Source organism: Gorilla gorilla, chromosome 3, assembly GCF_029281585.2.
Source record: "Gorilla gorilla gorilla isolate KB3781 chromosome 3, NHGRI_mGorGor1-v2.1_pri, whole genome shotgun sequence".
NCBI lineage: Eukaryota > Metazoa > Chordata > Mammalia > Primates > Hominidae > Gorilla > Gorilla gorilla.
The window spans coordinates 158,913,225-158,933,952 of record NC_073227.2 but is presented as its reverse complement, the minus strand read 5'-3'; the positions used below and the strand labels follow the sequence as shown (position 1 = coordinate 158,933,952).

General features: G+C 37.5%; 2 long non-coding RNA genes across 3 annotated transcripts in view; one reads left to right on the top strand and one right to left on the bottom strand.

Moving 5' to 3' along the window:
* LOC129533062 (uncharacterized) overlaps window positions 1–20,728 on the bottom strand; it is a 71,163-nt gene that overhangs the window by 26,688 nt on the left and 23,747 nt on the right. The gene's annotated exons all lie outside the window — the stretch shown is intronic.
* Window positions 2,435–20,728, top strand: part of LOC109026513 (uncharacterized) — a 98,119-nt gene continuing 79,825 nt past the window's right edge. For both annotated transcript variants that reach the window (XR_002005511.4, XR_010133512.1), the window contains exons 1-3: window positions 2,435–2,677; window positions 3,609–3,746; window positions 9,041–9,096. This is a non-coding gene — a long non-coding RNA (uncharacterized lncRNA). The remainder of the gene's footprint in view (window positions 2,678–3,608; window positions 3,747–9,040; window positions 9,097–20,728) is intronic.

Sequence of the window (20,728 nt, the reverse complement as noted above, 5' to 3'; positions counted from 1 at the left end):
ACTAAAGCTTCAGTAATGGCTGAGCACGGTGGCTCGTGCCTGTAATCCCAGCACCTGGGAGGCTGAGGCAGATGGATCACTTGAGGTTGGGAGATTGAGACCAGCCTGGCCAACATGGTGAAACCCTGTCTCTACTAAAAATACAAAAATCAGCCAGGTGTGGTGGTAGGATCCTGTAGTCCTAGCTACTTGGGAGACTGAGGCAGGAGAATTGCTTGAATCTGGGAGGCAGAGGTTGCAGTGAGTCGAGATTGCACCACTGCACTCCTGCCTGGGTGACACAGCAAGACTCCAACTACAAATAAATAAATAAAGGACTGCAACAAAATGGAGATCTATGAAATGATTTGCAAATAATTCAGAACAATACTCATAAATAAGTTCAGTGAACTACAAGAATATATGAAGAGGAAATTTAATGAAATTTAGAAAACATTTCATGGAAACAGCAATAAGATTGACAAAGAAATAGAGACAATAAAAAAGAACCAGATAGAAATTCTAGAGATGAAGAATGCAATGACTGAACAACAGAAAAAAAATTAACAGAAAACTTCAATAGCAGATTCAAACAAGCAGAAGAAAAAAATCAGCTGAAAGAAAGAACATCTGAAATTATTCATTTAGAAGAGCAAACAGACAAAAGAATAAAAAAGAATGGAGAAAGCCTACCGGAATTATGGGACAATCAAGAGACCAAACCTTTGCATAAGGAGGAGAAGAAAGAGAAAAAAGGCCAGAAACCATATTTAAATAAATAATGACTTTCCTAATATGAGGATAGATGCCAACACCCAGGTACAGGAAGCAGAGAGAGCTCCAATTAAATTCATCTCAAATTGAGTATATTAAAACACATAATAATCAAACTATCAAAAATTAAACACATATAAAAATTGTGGGAGCAGCAAGATGTAAGAGATACATCAAATATAAAAGTGTCAATATGACTATCAGTGGATCGGTGGATTTCTCAGCAGAAATCCTGAAGGTCAGGAGAGAATGGAATGATACAGCCAAAGTTTTGAAGGGGGTGGGGGAAACTGCTGACCAAAAGTATTTTATCCAGTAAAACTATTTTTCCATATTGAGACAGTAATAAAAATTTTCTTACACAAACACCCAAGCTTAGAGAGTTCATCATCACTATACTTGCCTTATAGGAATTGCTAAATGGAGTTCTTTAAGCTGAAGCAAAAGGCTGCTAATTAATAACATGAAGCATAGTAAATCACAGAACTCAATGGTATACGTAGAGTAGAGCCATATTCAAAATACTATAGTTCTGTAATGATGGTGTATAAAACTATTAATAAAAATTGTAGGTAAGATAAATTGCCAAGAGATATACATTATAAAATGATGTAAATGTTGACATCAAAAGCATAAAATATGTGTGTGGAGGGTGGAGAGTGTAGAGTGCATATAACTTTCTGTTGCCTTAGCATCCATTTTTTAATGTAAGTTTAACTTTTTATTACCAGAAATAGGGCCCCGTCACACTTGGCACAGTTTCCTATACTATACTCACCTAAATGGTTCCAGCCAGTGACCAGAGATAAAAACTTAGAGGCATCTCTCCCATGTAGTAGGCTGGGCTCCCAGCTTTTCTCTCACTTATTTTGAATAGACCATTCAGACATTCGCCTGTGAATTCTAAGTGTTTACCTTCCAGTCACAGCGTAACCTCCTGGAAATAATGACTGCTTGCTTTAAAACCACCAGTTACAGCTGGTGGTTTCCCTACAGGAAAACTGTTTGGTTAATGCCCTGGACCCAATAAAGGCATTGACACATGGGTCCCTTCTCTTTCTACCAGAACCCCCTGACCTCTATGTGGGTATGGCTTCCTGACATGCCATATACCCTCCAGGGTCTGTGAGTACTAAAATCTCTTAAACTATTATATGGTGGTTGTGTCACTGAAGCCACACCTGCAATCTGACCCCTGACTGTGAAGCCACCGAAAGGAGACTCATGCAGATGAATCCCTGGGTGATGCTCTTCTGTCTGGACATCTGGTAGCTGCTGAAAACAATAGCTATCAACTCAAAGAGTTTTATCCAAAACAACTGATGTAGAAGCTATGATTATAGTCAAAGCTTGGATACAATATCATTGTCTGCCCACTGGGAATAGATGACTTATTTTCCGTATCAGATGGTCCAGTTGGTATCTGATGGCACTACTACTTGCCAGTATTCAATCAAGCTATTTCGCACTGGTGCCTACTTCTGCTCTCAGGTGTTGCCTTGGGGATTTGCTTGAAATTGTGGTGGCTGTAGACAGCTCTATGAGCCCTTAAAGTTCTTTTGAAGCTGTCAGAGAGCAAGTCCCAATATAATCAGGGTGTGTTTTCCTTTGTGACATCATTAGCTTTTCTTGGGATCTCAAAGGACCCTGTGAAGCAGGCCACTATTCGAATGTGTGTTGCTCCTTGTGGCAGGTATACTGTTCCAGTGACCTGGGATCTCTGTAGTGGTCGGTACTGTATTGATTATAAATGGTGAAGTCCTAGTATCTTGCTAGAGTGAGCTGGCCAGGATGGTGGAGCTCTACCACCATTTCACAGGTTATAGACAGGGGCCACCAGGTTTCAGGAAAGCAGCAATGACCCCTCAGTAATAGTTGGAAAGTGTGATATGACACTGAGCTTCACTGTGTTGGTGAAGAAGAGGTGAGGAAAATAAAAAGTAATTAATTTAATTAACTTTATATACAGAACATTAATACATACATATGCAAACACAATATTTCAATATAAATATATAATAAATTGTATATATATTTTTCATAATTTGATTTCATTGGAAAGTCAAAATTCATATACTAAAGAATTTTTGTTAATAATAAATAAAAAACGATAAAGGGCACTGATTGGCTTTTGTGTCTCCACAACAGAGATTCTAACTTAACTTTTAACATTTGCTAAAATGCACTAATTGACCAAAATGCACGGGCTTAATTAATACCAGGACTCAAACTATAGTTACATCTGGGGTCCCACTAAATTTAAATATTCTACTTCTATATTTTGCCTGTATGAAATACAAAAATGAGTATTCCTCAATTTAACTATGGCCATGCCTACACTTCCCGTAATCATATACTCCATTGCTATAAAATATTCTATGTTGGACTTAGATTCTCTGACACAATAAGTAATAAATTTAAATTAAAGTAAGTTTTTGGCACTTACAAATTGGATTGATAAAATGGGACCCCATAACCCCCCCAGTTAATAGTTAATATGGCCCAATATAAGTTGAAATGGGCTCCTCAAGATTAAAACTAAGTATATAAAACCTAATTATTAAAGGGATAATTCTCCCTCCTGCTTTTCCATTTAGCAACCAATCTTTCTCTGTTCCCGAATCTGAAAAAAAAGAAAAAAAAAAATATATATATATATGTAGACATACAAAAGGTGCCATACTACAGACTACTACAACCTTAATACTGTGATCCTATTCATTAGGACCCCTATACTCAATAACTAATATTATTAACATTGTTGATTCAACCCAGTCAACATCTGGTACATAGTTTGCTCTTATAGATTTGGCTAACCTGTTCTATTCAGTTTCTATTTCTACGTCCTTTCACAGCTGCAGTTTGCCTCCACCTCTAAAGAAGCACAATACACCTTTCTGGGTTACCCATGGGATACTTCCCAACAGCTTTGTCATCACATACAACATTCGCAAACAAGATCTTAATGACATCCACTTTCTCCAGGAACACAGGTATGACACTACATTAATATCTTCTTCCAAGAAGATTCATTGTTTACAACCATTAAGGTCAGTTAAGTCCAATATTTCTTAGTACTTCTGAGTTCTGGTGGCAACATATTCCTCATTTACAAATTTTACTTCTAAATTAAAATCAACAGGCACTACTGTGAGTGCCCTCAAAAAACTCCTTCACTGTAGAGAGGCTTTGAAAACCTTTTGGCCTGGCACAGTGGCTCATGCCTGTAACCCCAGCACTTTGGGAGGCTGAGGCGGGGGGATCATTTGAGGTCAAGAGTTTGAGACCAGCCTGGCCAACATGGTGAAACCCGATCTCTATGAAAAGCATAAAAATTAGCCAGGTGTGGTGGCATGCACCTGTAATCCCAGCTACTTGGGAGGCTAAGGCAGGAGAATTGCTTGAACCTGGGAGACAGAGGCTGCAGTGAGCCAAGATTGCGCCACTGCACTCCAGCCTGGGTGACAGGGCGAAAATCTGTCTCAAAAAAGAAAAAGAAAAAAATGAAAACCTGCTTCCAGGAGTCCTTGGACCACTGATAACTGCCACTGGTTGCCCCAGGGCTTCATATGCAAGATATTGCCCCTCTTGGCTTTATGCTATACACCATTAAAACAACAAGTGCCTGGCTACAAACAGGGATCTCTTGAAAATAAAGACTTTCACAAATCCTAAATCTGTGATTCTCCATACCCAACTGCTCACTATGCTTTAAGTAATAGAAACAGCACCCTACAAACTTGGCATAGTTACCAAGGCCTCTCTAAGAGGAGCCAAACCTGGGCCTTCTGGTGTATGCTACCTGAAGGAGGGGTGGCTTCCCTGGTCCTCAGTCCCTTAAAAAATGCCAGGGTGGTGGAGGAGGTCATCCTTACCCTATACCCCTTCTCTACCTGGGAAGCCCATTGGGAATAACTGAGTAAATGATAACGAGAGTTGGCAAACTATGTAGACAGCACTGCTAACCATCATACATCATGGTACTTAGTGTAATGTTGCTTCTTTCCATCCCTTAGCCACAATGTCCTTGTGTTAGGCCATTTTTTTGCATTGCTATAAAGACTGGGTAATTTATAAAGAAAAGAGATTTTATTTTGGCCTATAGTTCTGCAGGCTGTACATGAAGCATGGTGTTAGCACCTGCTTCTGCTGAAGCTCAGGAAGCTTACACTCATGGCAGAGAGCAATGGGGAACAAGCACGTCACACGGCAAGAGAGAGAAGGGGGAGGTCCCAGACTCTTTTAAAGAACCAGATCTTGCATGAACTAACCAAGGGAGAACTCAGTTATCACCAAGGGGATGATGCTAAGCTACTCATGAGGGATCCACCCCCATGATCCAGCTACCTTCCACCAGATCCCACCTCCAACATTGGAAACCACATTTCGACATGAAATTTGGAGGGGACATGCATCCAAGCCCAGTCATTATGACCCTGGCCCCCCAAATCTCATGCCCTTCTCACACTGCAAAATACAATCATTCCTTTTCAATAGTCTCCCAAGGCCTTACTTATTCCAACATTAACTCAATCAAAGGTCCAAAGTTTTATCTAAAACTCAAGGCTAAGCTCTTTCCACCTCTGAGCCTAATAAATAAAAAAATAAGTTATTTACTTCCCAAATGCAATAGTGGTACAGGTGTTGATTATACATACCTGTTTCAAAAGGGAAAAACCAGCCACAAAAAAAAGGAACGGGTGGCAGCAGGCTCCAAGTAAGTCCAAAACCCAGCAGGGCAGTCATTGAATCTTACAGTTTCAAAATAATCAACTTGGACTCCATGTCCCACATCCAGGGCACACTGGTACAAAGGGTGGGCTCCCAAGTCCTTGGGCAACTCTGTGTTGCAGGGTGCAGCCTCTGTGGCTGCTCTCACAGGTTGGAATTAATGACCTATAGTTTTTCCAGGCTCAGGATGCAAGCTGCAAGTGGCTCTATTATTCTGGGGTCTGCAGGATGGTAACCCTCTTACCACAGGTCCACTAACCAGTGGCATGGTGGGGACTCTGTGCAGGGACTCTAACCTCAGATTTCCCTCTGGGAACTGCCAGAGTAGGGATTCTCTGTGGAGAATGCCCCTGCAGCATGCTTCTGCCTGGACACCCAGGCATTCCAAAACATCCTCTGAAACCTAGAAGGAAGTTGCTGCACCTCTTTCACACATGCATTCTGAGCACCTGCAGACTTAATACCATGTGGAAACAGCCAAGGCTTATGGCTTGCACCCTCTGGAGCTTCATTCTGAGCTACACTTGGGCTCCCTTGAGCCAAGGCTGGAGCTGGAGTGGCCAGAATGAGGCGAGCTGTGTCCTGGGGCTAAGCAGGGCAGCAGTGCCCTGGCCCTAACCCCTGAAACCATTATCCTCCTAGGCATCTGAATCTGTGGTGGTAGAGGCCATCCTGAAGACTTCTGAAATGCCTTTGAGGCCTTTTTACCATTATCTTGAATATTAACACTTGGCTCCTTTTTAGTCATGGTAATCTCTCTAGCCAGTGGTTGCTCCACAGCCTGCTTGGATTCTTTTGTTACCACAGGACCAGGCTGCAAATTTTTCAAACTTTTACACTCTACTTCCCTTTTAAATATGTTTCAACTTTAAGTCATTTCTTTATTACTGTATCTGATTGTAGGCTGTTAGAAACAGCTAGGCCACATCTTAAACACTTTGTTGCTTAGACATTTCTTCCACCAGATATGCTAGGTTATCACTCTTAAGTTCAGCCTTCCACAGATCCCTAGGATGTGAACACAATGTAGCCAAGCTCTTTGCTAGGGCATAACATGGGTTGGGCATAACATGCCCAATAAATTCCTCATTTCCATCTGAGACCTTGTCAGCCTGGTCTTCACTGTCCATATTTCTATCAGTGTTTTGGTCACAACCAAAGTTCCACATTTTAATTCGTCTTTCTGTCTTCTTCTGAGCCCTCCAAACTCTTCCAACCTCTGCCTCTTACCCAATTTCAAAGCCACTTACACATCTTTTGTTGTCTTTATAGTAACATCCCGCTTCTGGTACCAATTTTCTGTGTTAGGCTATTTTTGCATTGCTATAAAGGAATACCTGATGCTAAGTAATTTACAAAGAAAGGAGCTTTTATTTTAGTTCATGGTTTTGGAGGCTGTACATTAAGCATGGTGCTGGCATCTACTTCTGGTGAGGCATCAGGAAGCTTACAATAATGGCAGAGGTGATGGGGAGCCAAAATGTCACATGGCGAGAGCAGGAGCAAGAGAGACAAGGGGGAGGTCCCAAACTCGTTTAAACAACCAGATTTCATGTGAACTAACTAAGGGGAGAATTCAGTCATTACCAAAGGGATTATGCTAAGCCATTCATGAGGGATCTGTTCCCATGATACAATCATCTTCCACCAGGCCCCACCTCCAACACTGGGAATCACATTTCAACATGAGATTTGGAGGGGACAAACATTCAAACCATATCAGTCCCTAATAAATGATGGAGACCAAGAAACAACGCTCTTAGCCAAACTTCAGGCCACTGTGTTTGCACTAGATGCCCTGGTCAACAAATGGTTTCATCTTTATATTTATTATAAGCTATTAGGCCATTGCTTAAAAATTGTCCCCTTTAAGGCAAAAAACAAAGATAAACTAAACAAAACCTCTGGGAATTTCTTGATTTATAGACACCCAAAGAATAAATCAAAATTACAAATCTCCATATGTTCTGAGGCCACAGTCTAAGGCTTTGCTGGGATATTTCTTATTCCCTTCAAAGTTACAAGCATTACTACTACTAAAAAAAGGCACAAATTTCACTTATTAAAATATATCTTGCTAGGTTCTTGAAAAAGACATTCAATAGAACTTTCACGTCCTTGATAGCTCCCAAATAACTGCTTTAATTGAGAGACACAATGATGCCCTCAAAAAACTTCTTTTCTTTTCAAATTCCAAGACAACAAACAAACTAAGGTTCTCCAGTTTGTCCCAGGCCTTAACTACTTTCATATACATTTTTGATCTTGCCCCCATCCCACTAACACTGGAAGCCAGATGGAGGACTCATATTCTCCTAGGATTCATTACAATAGATTGTCCCACAGACCAGGTATCTATTCATATAACCAGGGACCCATTTAAACCTAAACTTTTACCCTGAACAAAACCTTGTCAGGGGCAGCTGCACATTATTCTATTGATTACTGGTCTTATTACTATTACTGGTTTGGGTACTTTCATTGGTTTACAATCAGACATCCAAATCCTTCAGCAAATGATTGTTTGAACCAATTATGCTAAATACTGTGTCCTACATTAACACAAATGGGTACCCACTTGAAAAGGATACCCAGTCAGACATTCCAGATGACATTGACCTGACCCAAAATCTCTCCACTGAGATGACATTACCTCAGATGACATCATCCTAACCCAAGACCTCGATGTTGTAGATGACTTCACTCTTTACCCTAAACCTCCACCAAGGGATACCCACAGACTGCCTTTCCTAAGGCAGAAAATGGACCCAGCACATTTTTACATATCCGTCTAAATTCACTGTCTGCTTATCCTGTGATCCTGGTATACTTCTTCTCCGGTCAAATATATACCGTCACACTTCTATACCTAAAGAGAATTATGGTACAGGTTACTAAAATTAATGGAGATTATTGCTTTCCCCAAAAGGCACCAATTCTATGTCATTAAACCCTTTAACTCCCTGAGGAGAGGACTTACCCACTCTCTGATGTCTTTTTCTGCCACCTACCTCCAGCTTTCCACTCCAATCTTTTGCCCTGTGTCTCCACACACAACCACCACAACTACTCTTTTCCCTTACAGTCAATAGATCTCCACCACTCAACTCCAACTGCCTTACTTTTGAGTATGATTCTAAGACATCATGAGATAAATTACACTGAATGTTAATAATTTTATATTGCTTCAGTATTCCTTTTAAAATATAAATTTATTAATACTAGAAGCAGGGTTCAGGCCACCTTGACCCTGTTCCCAATACTGTATCCCACTTGAATGGCTCTAGTCAATGACAAGGTATAAAAACATAGAAGTATCTCTCCCATCTAGCAGGCCAGGCTCCCTGCTTTTCTCCTACTTCCTTTAAATGGACCATTTAGACATTTGCTCAGGAACTTAAAGTGATCACCTCTGATTCACAACGTGACCTCCTGAAATTAGTGCCTATTTGTTTTAAACCTACTGATTAAAGCTCTCCACAGGAAATTTGGATAATTCTGTGGGTCCAATAAAGGAATTGACCCAAAAGTCCCTTCTCTCTCTCTCTTCTTGCAGCCCTTGACCTGTGCGTGTTTGCGTAGAGAAGGCATGCTATGTACCCCCTAGGATATGTGAGTATGAAAAACTTTTAAACTATTGCATTCTGATTGTGTCATTAAACTGCACCTGCAATCCAATCCCTAACAGTGAGACCACCTAGAGGAGACTCATGCAGGTGGATCCCCTGCTGGTGCTCTCCTGTGTGGGCCTCTGATGGCTGCTGAAAACAGTAGCTACCAATGAGTTATTAAAGAAATTCAGAGTTTAAATGAAAATAGGGAGTAAAATGTACTATTGTTGTATCAAAGTTAGTTAAGCCATCACAGTTAAGTTGTTATCAGCTTGAAATAGGCTGTCATACATATGAGATGTACCATGTAAGCCTCATGGTAACTACAAAGCAAAAATCTTCAATAGAAGCACAAAACAAAACTAGAAAATATTCAAAGCATACTACTACTGAAAACCATCAAACCACAAAGAAAGACAGAAAGAGAGGAAGAAACAAATTCTTAATAAAACAACCAGAAAACAAGTAAGAAAATGGCAGTAATAAGTTCTTACCTATCAATAATTATCTTATATGTAAATAAGTTAAATTCTCCAATAAAAAGAAAGAGAGACAGAATGAACAAGAAACAGGACCCAGTTATGTGCTGACTACAAGAGACTCACCTCAATTTTAAGGACACACATAGAGTAAAAGTGAAGGGATGGAAAAAGATATTCCATGTAAATAGAAACCACAAGAGAGCAAGGGTAGCAACCAAATAAAACAGACTTTATGTCAAAAACCCTCAAAAGAAGGGCATTATATAATGATAAATAAACCAAATCCTGAAAAGAATACAGCAATTGTAAAAATACCTTCATTCAACATTAGCACACATAAATATATAAAACAAATAGTAAAAAATCTGAAGAAAGAGACAGATTGCAATACAATAATAGAAGGAGACTTCAATACCTCACTCTCAACAATGAAAAGACCATCTGAACAGAAAAACGGTAACTAAATATTAGACTTGAACAGCACTTTAAATTAAATGGATGTAATAGACCTATATGAAACAGTCCATGCGGTAACAACAGAATAGATATTATTCTCAAGAACAAACAGAACATTCTCCAGAATAGAACACATGTGAGGGCACAAAAACAGCCTCAACAAATTCAAGAAGACTGAAATTATATTGAGTATCATTTTTGACCACAATAGCCTAAAACTAAAAATCAGTAAGAGGAATTTTGGAAAAACTACAAATACTTGGAAGTTAAACAAAATACTCCAGAACAATCAATGGTCAACAAAGAAATTAAAAGAAAAATTTTAAATATCTTGAGATAAACAAAAATGGAAACAAAACAAACCAAATTTATGGGATACAGGAAAAGCAGTTATAAGAGGAAAGTTTATAGCAATAAATATCTAGATAAAAAACAAAACAAACTAAAGCAAAACAGAAAGATCTCAAATAAACAACCGAATATTATACCTCAAGAAACTAGAAAAAGAAGAACAAACAAAGTTCAAAATTAGCATGAGGAAGGCTGTAATAGATAAATAACATGGAGAGAAGAAATAAATAACATGGAGACTAGTAAAACAATACATCCATGAAACTAAACTTTTTTAACTTTTAGGTTTAGGAGTACATGTGCAGGTTGTTATACAGGTAAACTGCATGTCACAGGAGTTTAGTGTGCAGATTATTTAGTCACACAGTTAATAAGTATAGTACCTGATAGGTATTTTTAAAATCCTCTCTTTCTTCCTATCCTCCAACCTCAAGTAGGTCCCAGTGTCTGCGGTTTCCCTGTTTGTGCCTGTGTGTTCTAATGTTTTAGTTCCCACTTGATAAGTTAGAACATATGGTATTTGGTTTTCTGTTCCTGTGTTAGTTTGTTCAGAATAATGGTGTCCAGCTCCATCCATGTTGCTTTAAAGAAAATGATCTCCTTCTTTTATATGGCTGCATAGTATTCCATGGTTTATATGTGTGACATTTTCTTTATCCAACCTACCATTGATGGGAATTTAGATTGATTCCATGTCTTTGCTATTGTGAATAGTGCCCTGATGAACATACGCATGCATGTGCCTTTATAGCAGAAGTAATTATATTCCTTTGGGTATATAACCCATAATGAGATTGCTGGGTCAAATGGTAATTCTAGTTTAAGTTCTTTGAGAAATGGCCACACTGCTTTCCACAATGACTGAGCTAGTTTACACTCCTACCAGCAGTGTATAAGTGTTCCCTTTTCTCCACAATCTTGCCCTCACCGCCGTCTCTTATATTTTTTCTTTTTTTTTTTTTTTTTTTTTGAGATGGAGTCTTGCTCTGTCACCCAGGCTGGAGTGCAGTGGCACAATCTCGGCTCACTGCAAGCTCTGCCTCCCAGGTTCATGCCATTCTCCTGCCTCAGCCTCCTGGTAGCTGGGGCTACAGGTGCCCACAACCATGCCCGACTAATTTTTCGTATTTTTAGTAGAGACAGGGTTTCACAGTGTTAGCTAGGACGGTCTCGATCTCCTGACCTCGTGATCCACCCACCTCGGCCTCCCAAAGTGCTGGGATTACAGGCATGAGCCACTGTGACCAGCCATTTTTTTCTTTTTTTATAATAGATATTCTGACAGATATGAGATGGTATCTCACTATGGTTTTGATTTGCATTTCTCTAATTTTGATATAGAGAATTTTTTAACATGCTTGTTGGCCACATGTGTGTCTTCTTTTGAAAAGTGTCCATTCATGTCTTTTGACTACTTTTTAATGAGGTTGTTTCTTTTTTGCTTATAAATTTAAGTTCCTTATAGATTCTAGATATCTAACCTGTGTCAGAAATATAGTTTGCAAAAATTTTTTCCCATTTTATAGGTTGTCTAATTACTCTGTTGGTAAGTTTCTTTTGCTATGCAGAAGCTCTTTAATTTGATTAGGTCTCATTTGTCAAATTTTTATTTTTGTTGCAACTTCTTTTGGCATCCTCATCGTTAACTCGTCGCCAGGTCCTTGCCCTAGAATGAAATTTTCTAGGTTATCTTCTAGAAATTTTATAATTTTAGTATTACACTTAAGTCTTCAATCCATCTTGAGTTGATTTTTGTATATAGTGTAAGGAAGGAGTCCATTTTCAATCTTCCACATATAACTAGCCAGTTATCCCAGCAGCATTTATTGAATAGGGAGTCCTTTCTCCACTGCTTGTTTTGGTCAGCTTTATGGATGGATGTATGTATGTGGCATTCTTTCTAGAATCTCTAATATGTTCTGCTGGTCTATGTGCCTGTTTTTGTACCCGTACCATGCTGTTTTGGTTACTGTTGCCTTGTCATATAGTTTGAAGTCTGTTAACATGATGTCTCCAGCTTTGTTCTTTTTGCTTAGGATTGCCTTGGCTATTTGGGCTCTTTTTGGTTCCATATGAATTTTGACCTAGTTTTTTCTAAGATTTTTTTTTTTTTTTTTGACAGAGTCTTGCTATCTCACCAGGCTGGAGTGCAGTGGCACGATCTCAGCTCACTGCAACCTCCGCTTCCTGGGTTCAAGCAATTCTCCTGCCTCAGCCTCCCGAGTAGCTGGGATTACAGGCATGCGCCACCATGCCCAGCTAACTTTTGTATTTTTAGTAGAGACGGGGTTTCACCATGTTGGCCAGGATGGTCTCAATCTCCTGACCTCATGATCCTCCCGCCTTGGCCTCCCAAAGTGCTGGGATTACAGGCATGAGCCACCATGCCCAGCCAGAATTGTTTTTTTTTTTTTAAATAAACAAAATTGACAAAACTTTGGCTAGACTAAGAAAAAAAATGAGAGAAACCTCAAATAAATTACATCAGATATGAAAAAGAAGACACTACAGCTGATACCACAGAAATACAAAGGATCAAAAGAGACTATTACAAACAATTATATGCAACAAATTTGATAATTTAGAAGAAACAAACAAATCCCTAGACACATCTAACCTACCAAGAGTGATTCATAAAGAAATAGAATATCCGAGCAGAAAATAACAAGTATGGAGATTGTATCAGTAATAAGAAAGTCTTCCATCAAAGAAAATCACAAGATCTGATGGCCACATGGCTGAATTCTACCAAATGTTTAATGAAGAACTAATACCAATCCTTCTCAAACTCTTCCAAAAAACTGAAAAGGAGGGAACATTTCCAAGCTCTTCATGAAGTCAGCATTACCCTGATACCAGAGCCAAACAAGGACATTACAAGAAAAGAAAACTGCAGGCCAGTATCCTTGATGAACATCATTGCAAAAACCCTCAACAAAATGTTAGCAAACCAAATTGAACAATATATTTAAAGGACCATCCATTATGATCAAGTGGGATTTATCCCTGATATACAAGAATGGCTCAACATACCGAAGCCAATGAATATGATACATTACATTAACAGAATGAAGGCCAAAACACCATGTAATCATCTCATTAGATATAGAAAAGGCATTTGATAAAATTCAACATCTTTTTTATGATAAAAACGCTCATCAAATTAGGTACAAAAGGAATGTACCGCAACACAATAAATGCCATGTAGGAGAAGCCCACAGTTAACATCATACTTAATGGAGAAAAAGTGAAAGTCTTGCCTCTAAGATCTGGAACAAGACAAGGATGCTCACTCTTGGCACTACGTTCAACATAGTATTGGAAGTCCTTGCCAGAGCAATTAGACAAGAGATGAAAATAAAATACATATAATTAGGAAAGTAAGAAGTAAAATGGTCACTCTTTGCTGATGACATATTCGTATATATAGGAAACCCTACAGACTAAATTAAAAAAAAAAACCCTGTTGGAATTAATGAACAAATACATTAAAGTGGTAAGATACAAAAATCAACATGCAAAAACTAGTCAAATTTTTGCATGCTAATAACAAACTATCTGAAAAAGAAAGAAAACAATCCCATTTATAATAGTGACAAAAATTAACATACTTAGGAATAAATTTAATCAAGGAAGTAAAAGATGTGTACACTGAAAAGTTTAAAACATTGATGAAAGAAATTGAAGAAGACACAAATAGATGGAAAGATATCCTATGTTTGTGGATTGAAATAATTAAAAGTTAAAATATTCATTCTACCCAAGGTGATTTATAGATTCAATGTAATTACTGTAAAAATGTCTGTTTTATTTTTCATAGAAATAGAAAAAAAAATGCTAAAATTCATATAGAATAACAACAAACCTTGAATAGCAAAGGCAATCATGAGCAAAAAGAACAAAGCTGGAGGTGTCACACTAGCTGATTTTAAACAATACTAGGGAGTTCTCTAGTAACTAAAACAGCATGATGCTAGAAAAAAAAAAAAAAAAGACGTATCAATCAGCAGACTGGTTGAAGAGAGCCCAGAAATAAACCAATGCATGCACAGTTGATTGATTTTCAACAAACCTGCCAATAATACATGGTGGAAAAAGGATAGTCTCTTCAACATACGGTGGTGAAAAAACTAGATAACCACATGAACAATATTGGACCCTTATCTCACAGCATAAATGAACTAAAAATGGATTAAAAACTTAAACTGAAGACCAGAAACTGTAAAACTACTAGACAAAACACAGGGGGAAAACTATACAACATTTGTCTTAGCAACGATTCTTTGGATTTGACACCAAAAGAACATGCAACAAAAGCAAAATAGAAAAATGGAGTTCTATCAAACTAAGAAGCTTCTGCACAGCAAAGGAAACAATTAATATAGGGGAACAACCTATGGATTGGAAGAAAATATTTGCAAGCCAAACATCTGATAAAATGTCAATATTCAAAATATATAAGGAGATCAACTCAATAGCAAGAAGACAAAAAGCCCAATTTAAAAATGGGCAAGGGGCCTAAATAAGCACTTCTTAAAGGAAGACATACAAATGGCCAACAGATATATGAAAAAATACTCAACATCACTAATCATCAGGAAAGTGCAAATTAAAATCAGAATGAAATATCATCTCACATCTGTCAGAATGGCTATTATCAAAAAGATAAACAATAACAAAGGTAAGTAAGAATGTGGAGAAAAGGAAACCCTTGTACACTGTTGTTGGGAATGTAAACTGGTATAACCACCTTGAAAAAGTATATGGAAATTCCTTAAAAAACTAAAAATAGAATTATATGAGGGAAAAACCATATTTCTAGGTATTTACCCAAATATTTGAAATACATTTGTTGAGGAGGTGTGTGCACTCCCATGTTCACTGCAGCAGCCAAGTCATAGAATCAATCTAATTGTCTATCAACAGATAAATGGATAAGGAAAATGTGGTTTATATACACAATGGAATACTCTTCAGCCTTATGAAAGAAGGAAATGTTATTTGCATGTATGCAATTGGAGAACATTATGCTAATTGAAATATGACAGGCCCAGAAAAACAAATACTGCGTATTCTCGAATATATATAGTATCTTAAAAGAGTTGAACACATAGAAGTAAGAGAGTAGAAAGTGGTTATGGAGGTTGAGGGATGGGATAATGGGGAAATGATGATCAATAGGGGTTTTTTTTAAATATCTATTGCACACTGTGGTGGATATATTAATAGTTGATAATGGAGTATTCTACATTTCAAAATTGCTGAGAGTAAATGTCAAACGTTCTTACTACCAAAAAATCTTAAGTATTTGAGGAAACGGATAATTTAACAAGTTTGATTTAATTATTCCACATTGTATTCATGAATCATAACATCATATTGTACTCCACAATTTTCTACAATTATAAATTGTGAATTTACAATTCTAAATAATGAGAAAAATGAATATATGGCTTGTCTTAGTGTTAGGAACAAATTAGGAGATTTGTCTTAGTGTTAGGAGCAAATTAGACAGATTTTTCCTAAAACCTCCAGCTAGTTTTGAAATCATTGTATTTTCAAAAAAAATGCACCTATAATAGTCATTTCCTTTTCATTTAATAATATACTATACCTCTATGTAACATTTTGACTTTAGGATACTAAAGTATAAATAAGATTAGATAACTTTAATTTTATGTGTTATTATTCATACTCTGCATTATTAAAAATGTGTAAAGGGGCTAACTTGTAAGATTAAGGTACCAATTTTTTTAAGCAAGAAATTAAAGGAAAATAAGTAGGAAAACTGAGATAAATATTAAAACATAAAATGCATCACATAATATCCAATATACTTGGTTGAAAATCTGACCTCAATTTTCCTGTTAATACAGAAAACATTTAAGAAGGATTTTATTCCTTATACTGTAGGATTTTTCCTACACATCTTACTATGAGCTTATAAGAAATATATATTTCCAACATGATATATTTAACAAAAGAACAAAATTGTGAGAAAAGATTGTTAAATCAAGTATGAAAGCAAACTAAATTTTAATCAAAGCATAACGTAAATTAGTTTTCGGGTCCAACTTTTAGGTGGTATGATATGTCTCCTGGTTGCATGAAGAACAAATGAAGAGAATATTAAAGTGGACATTTGTATATTTTTGTAGTAATATTTATTCAGCATCCCTCATATGCCTTGAGATTATAGTAAATACTTTTATTATGATAAATTTTTCAGATTGATTGGCTAGGTTCATGAGGAACTATAAATAAATATTCAATATAAGCTGAATATATCCAGTTATCTCTATAAAACATATGGGAATGCCAGTGATACTGGCCAATTGGGAGAACATCCAGAGGTATATTTGGACACTGATGCCCCTTTTCTTTTTCCATAAGTCATGCAAATATTCTCTGTTCTCAGATGTTAGTTAAAATAATGTTAACAATGTTTATTGAGTAACAGTTATGTGTCACAGTATGTAGTTGCTACAGTTGATATTAAGAGTAAATCCATAATTTAAGGTGCATATAATATATTAAAGGTATAAGACAAACTTAAGAATATAATACACAATCTAGTAAGGAAGACTGTCAAGAAGTATCAACAATGTCTGATACAGTGCAGATGAGGGAAGGATGGCTTCTTTTGAGGGACAGAAAAAAAGGTTTCATGGAAGAGGTGATATTTGAAATGGGTCTGGAAGAATTGATATGATTTGAACCAGAGGATAAAGGTGTTCCATGCAGAAAGAATGCCATCATTCTAAGAGCCCAGGTGGCATTCACTTCTGTTCACATCCTTAACTCTCTGTCCCCAGACCCCAAAGAAGCAGTCACAATAGGAAAAGTCATTTCATTTCTACTCTTATTTACAGAGCTTTAGCCTGCATCTCACACGCTCCAGTTTGAAGCACGTGTCCTGTCCTCTCTCGGTGTCCCTGGCTTCATTAAGGAATCCTCATTTTTGTAGCACTCATTAAATTGACAACTTACTTGGATGGTCTGCATGACTTTTCTCATCAGCAACTCTGAGAGTTGCTCTGACTCAAATCACTTCCTAGTGCCCCAGCAGCTGCCTATTGATAAGATTACAAGGGATACCTCTTCTCTATTCCTCTCCCTCCTTTCCCCCTGAACCAGGCATGTAACATCCCACACTCCAGACTAGTTGACTCCAGGGCCCTGATTTTCTGCCTGTCTGGGGTCAGGATAAGATAATAGGAAAGCACCATATAACACAGGAACTGTGAGTAATCTAGTTTACTAGGAACAGGAGATACACTCAGGAGATTGGTAAATTGTCGGCTGGAAAGATAATCTAGGCTCATATTGTAGAAGTCTTTGAGTGACAAGCTGAGAAAATTGTATTTGATTTGATAAGAAACGAGAATCCAATGGAGGATTTTGAGCAGAGCTTACTGTTTGCATTTAGCTCTCTCTCTCTCTAGGTACTGGGTATGTGTATGAGTGTGTGTGTTCTCCATGATATATTCTTATAGGAAAAAGAATAGGGTCTATTAGATTTTCTTTGCATAGTGCCACTCACAACTGTGTGCACATAAGAAAGGCTTTGTGGAGATGAGGATGATGAGGAAATTTGGGAAAGTTTATTAGACCACAGGGCTTTGCAAAATGTCACATTCATAAAGGGCTCAAGCATTCCTGAGAGGGAAACATAAAGATTATCAAAGAGAAAGTAGGCAATGCCAGTAAAAATGGAATAGGTATTCACCCTGTGGAAGTCTTTAGTTTTAACTGGCAGAGATTAGATGGAAACTGAAACAAATCTCAGAGTTTCATGCTCTGCTGACAGCAGAGATGTGGTTCAGTTAGCTTCTTGCTGAGTGTTTAAAGGATGCTGAAACTCTTCCAGTTTACAGTACATTTGGCCGCTCCCTGTTGGATAATCTTTTTTATGTGTATTCTGTTTAGAAGTGAATTCTATACCAGTTATTTCAAGTATTAGTTTTTAAATCTGTTGCTGTGTTAATTATAGCAAGGACAGCAGCAACACAATAATAGGCTGATGGGAATGTTTTATTTAATGAACCAAGGAAATATCCACCAGGGCTGTATAGAAATGGCAGTGGACTGAAAATAATCAAATATGAATGGGTTTAGGTAGCCAATGGCACTGACAGCTTATGAAGCTGAACACCAGATTTTTTTTTTCCTGCTGTAGTTTATGTGAGAGTCACTGAAGAAAAGAACCCTTGGCATGATTATATTTTCTTATGGAATGTAATTAATTTCACAGTGGAATAATTTTGACAAGAGTTCTTAGTTTCCTTCCATATGTTTTATTTCATTTCTTTAAAAAAGAGGCCTTTGCCCTGGCACATTTGAGTGCTATTGAGCACCATAGAAAAACTGTTTATTTTTTGTGCCAGAAAAAAAAAGAAAGGTGAGTCACGGTAAATTGCTCTTACACAACTGCATGCTAGCATGAAGACCTCAAAACCAAACAAAGCAAGAGGCCATCTTGACTCCTCATCAAGGTCTGAAGCAAAGTGAAAATTATGGATGAACATTTAATATTAAGTTCCACACCTTCCCTCTGCCCCTGCAGACCAGGTATATAACCACCTTTGTTTTAAAGACAGGTGGAGGAGTTACTGTGTTTTCATTCAAATACATAAACATTTGAAAAGCCATAGCATGAGAATAAGTGGCTGAAGTTATAGAAAATTAAATAATTTTTACCCTTTTACTGTAAAAAGTTATCCTACAACTTGTATGTACAATATGTAAGGAGGAAAATAAAGGATACCTAGCAGTAGTACTGATTGATGTTGGATTTTTTGAAGGGCAGGCCTTTCATTTCCTTGAATTTTCCATTGATTTACTTCAAAGTGTCATTTCTAAATAGCTTTCTGGGACTAGGGATCTTGGCATGAAATCTTCAGTATGTTCTAGGATACTTTATTCTGGCACTTATTTATCTTATAGATTAAAAAGAAACTTAGAGCCTTAAATGGTTGGTTATGTGAGCTTGCCTCTTCCACCTCCACCCCATACACATAAACACACATACATAGGCACACACACACACACATCTTTTCCTGCTGATATTTTTAAATTGTACTCCAAATAAAAACCAATTGTCAGGCCTCTGAGCCCAAGCCTGCACGTATACATCCAGATGGCCTAAAACAACTGAAGAACCACAGAAGAAGTAAAAAATAGTCAGTTCCTGCCTTAACTGATGACATTCCACCATTGTGATTTGTTCCTGTCCCACCCTAACTGATCAATTGACCTTGTGACATTCCTTCTCCTGGACAATGAGTCTCAGAAGCTCCCCATGGAGCACCTTGTGACCGCCACCCCGGCCGCAAGCCAACAACTTTCTTTAACTGTAATTTTCCACTACCTACCCAAATCCTATAAAACTGCCCCACCCCTATCTCGCTTTGCTGACTCCTTTTTTAGGACTCAGCCCGCCTGCACCCAGGTGATTAAAAAGCTTTATTGCGCACACGAAGCCTGTTTGATGGTCTCTTCACCTCTACGCGCGTAACACCAATCTGCTGAATAATTTCTGCTTGTTGTAAAGGTAGAAAATAATTTTTTTCTCTACTTTTTCTGAGTTCTTAACTAGTCCTTCCAGTAACAAAAGATAGATTAGAGGAGAAAAACAAATAGAAGTTTATTAATATTTAATCCTTAGATACACATTCATTCTAGATATTCACAGAAATTAGTCAATCTCAAAGATGTGGGCTTAGTTCAGGCTTAAATACCATCCTCTACTGAAAAAAAGAAAAAAGAGAGTTGGAGGACCAGTAATGTGGCGGTAACCAGGAAAAGCATGGAAAACAAGGGTAAGGTTTGTTATGCAGATTTAAGTCAGTGCCTTGTCTATTGATAACAATCTCTAATGATTTAAAGTCATTCCCTCCTGGTACAGACAGGAAGACACCCTTACCAGTGGAGATTTTCTTTATAAATGTAAATTTCCCTTTACAAAAGGGTAACCTCTACTCTATTTTTAGGGCTTCTCATGTATCTGTAGTACCTTCAAATAACCAGCTCAAAATAATCCTTATGCTAAGGAGTCATATTTCAGAGTGGCATATTCTGGTCTCCTACATAATTGTTCAACTAAATATCAGTAGAATAGGAAAAAGAAGAAGTAGGGCCACAACAAAACAATGCTGTAAATGCTGTTAAATGTAGCTAATACCAATGTAATCATTAAAATTTAACATGAATTAAAGCCCAAAAGAAAAAATAAGCACACAATAATTCATTAAAAAAATTTGTGGTTGATGTTCAGTACCTGGTAAGCTAATGTACAAGAGGCATGAAAAGTTGAATAAGATATCTGCTCTTGAGATCCTCAAA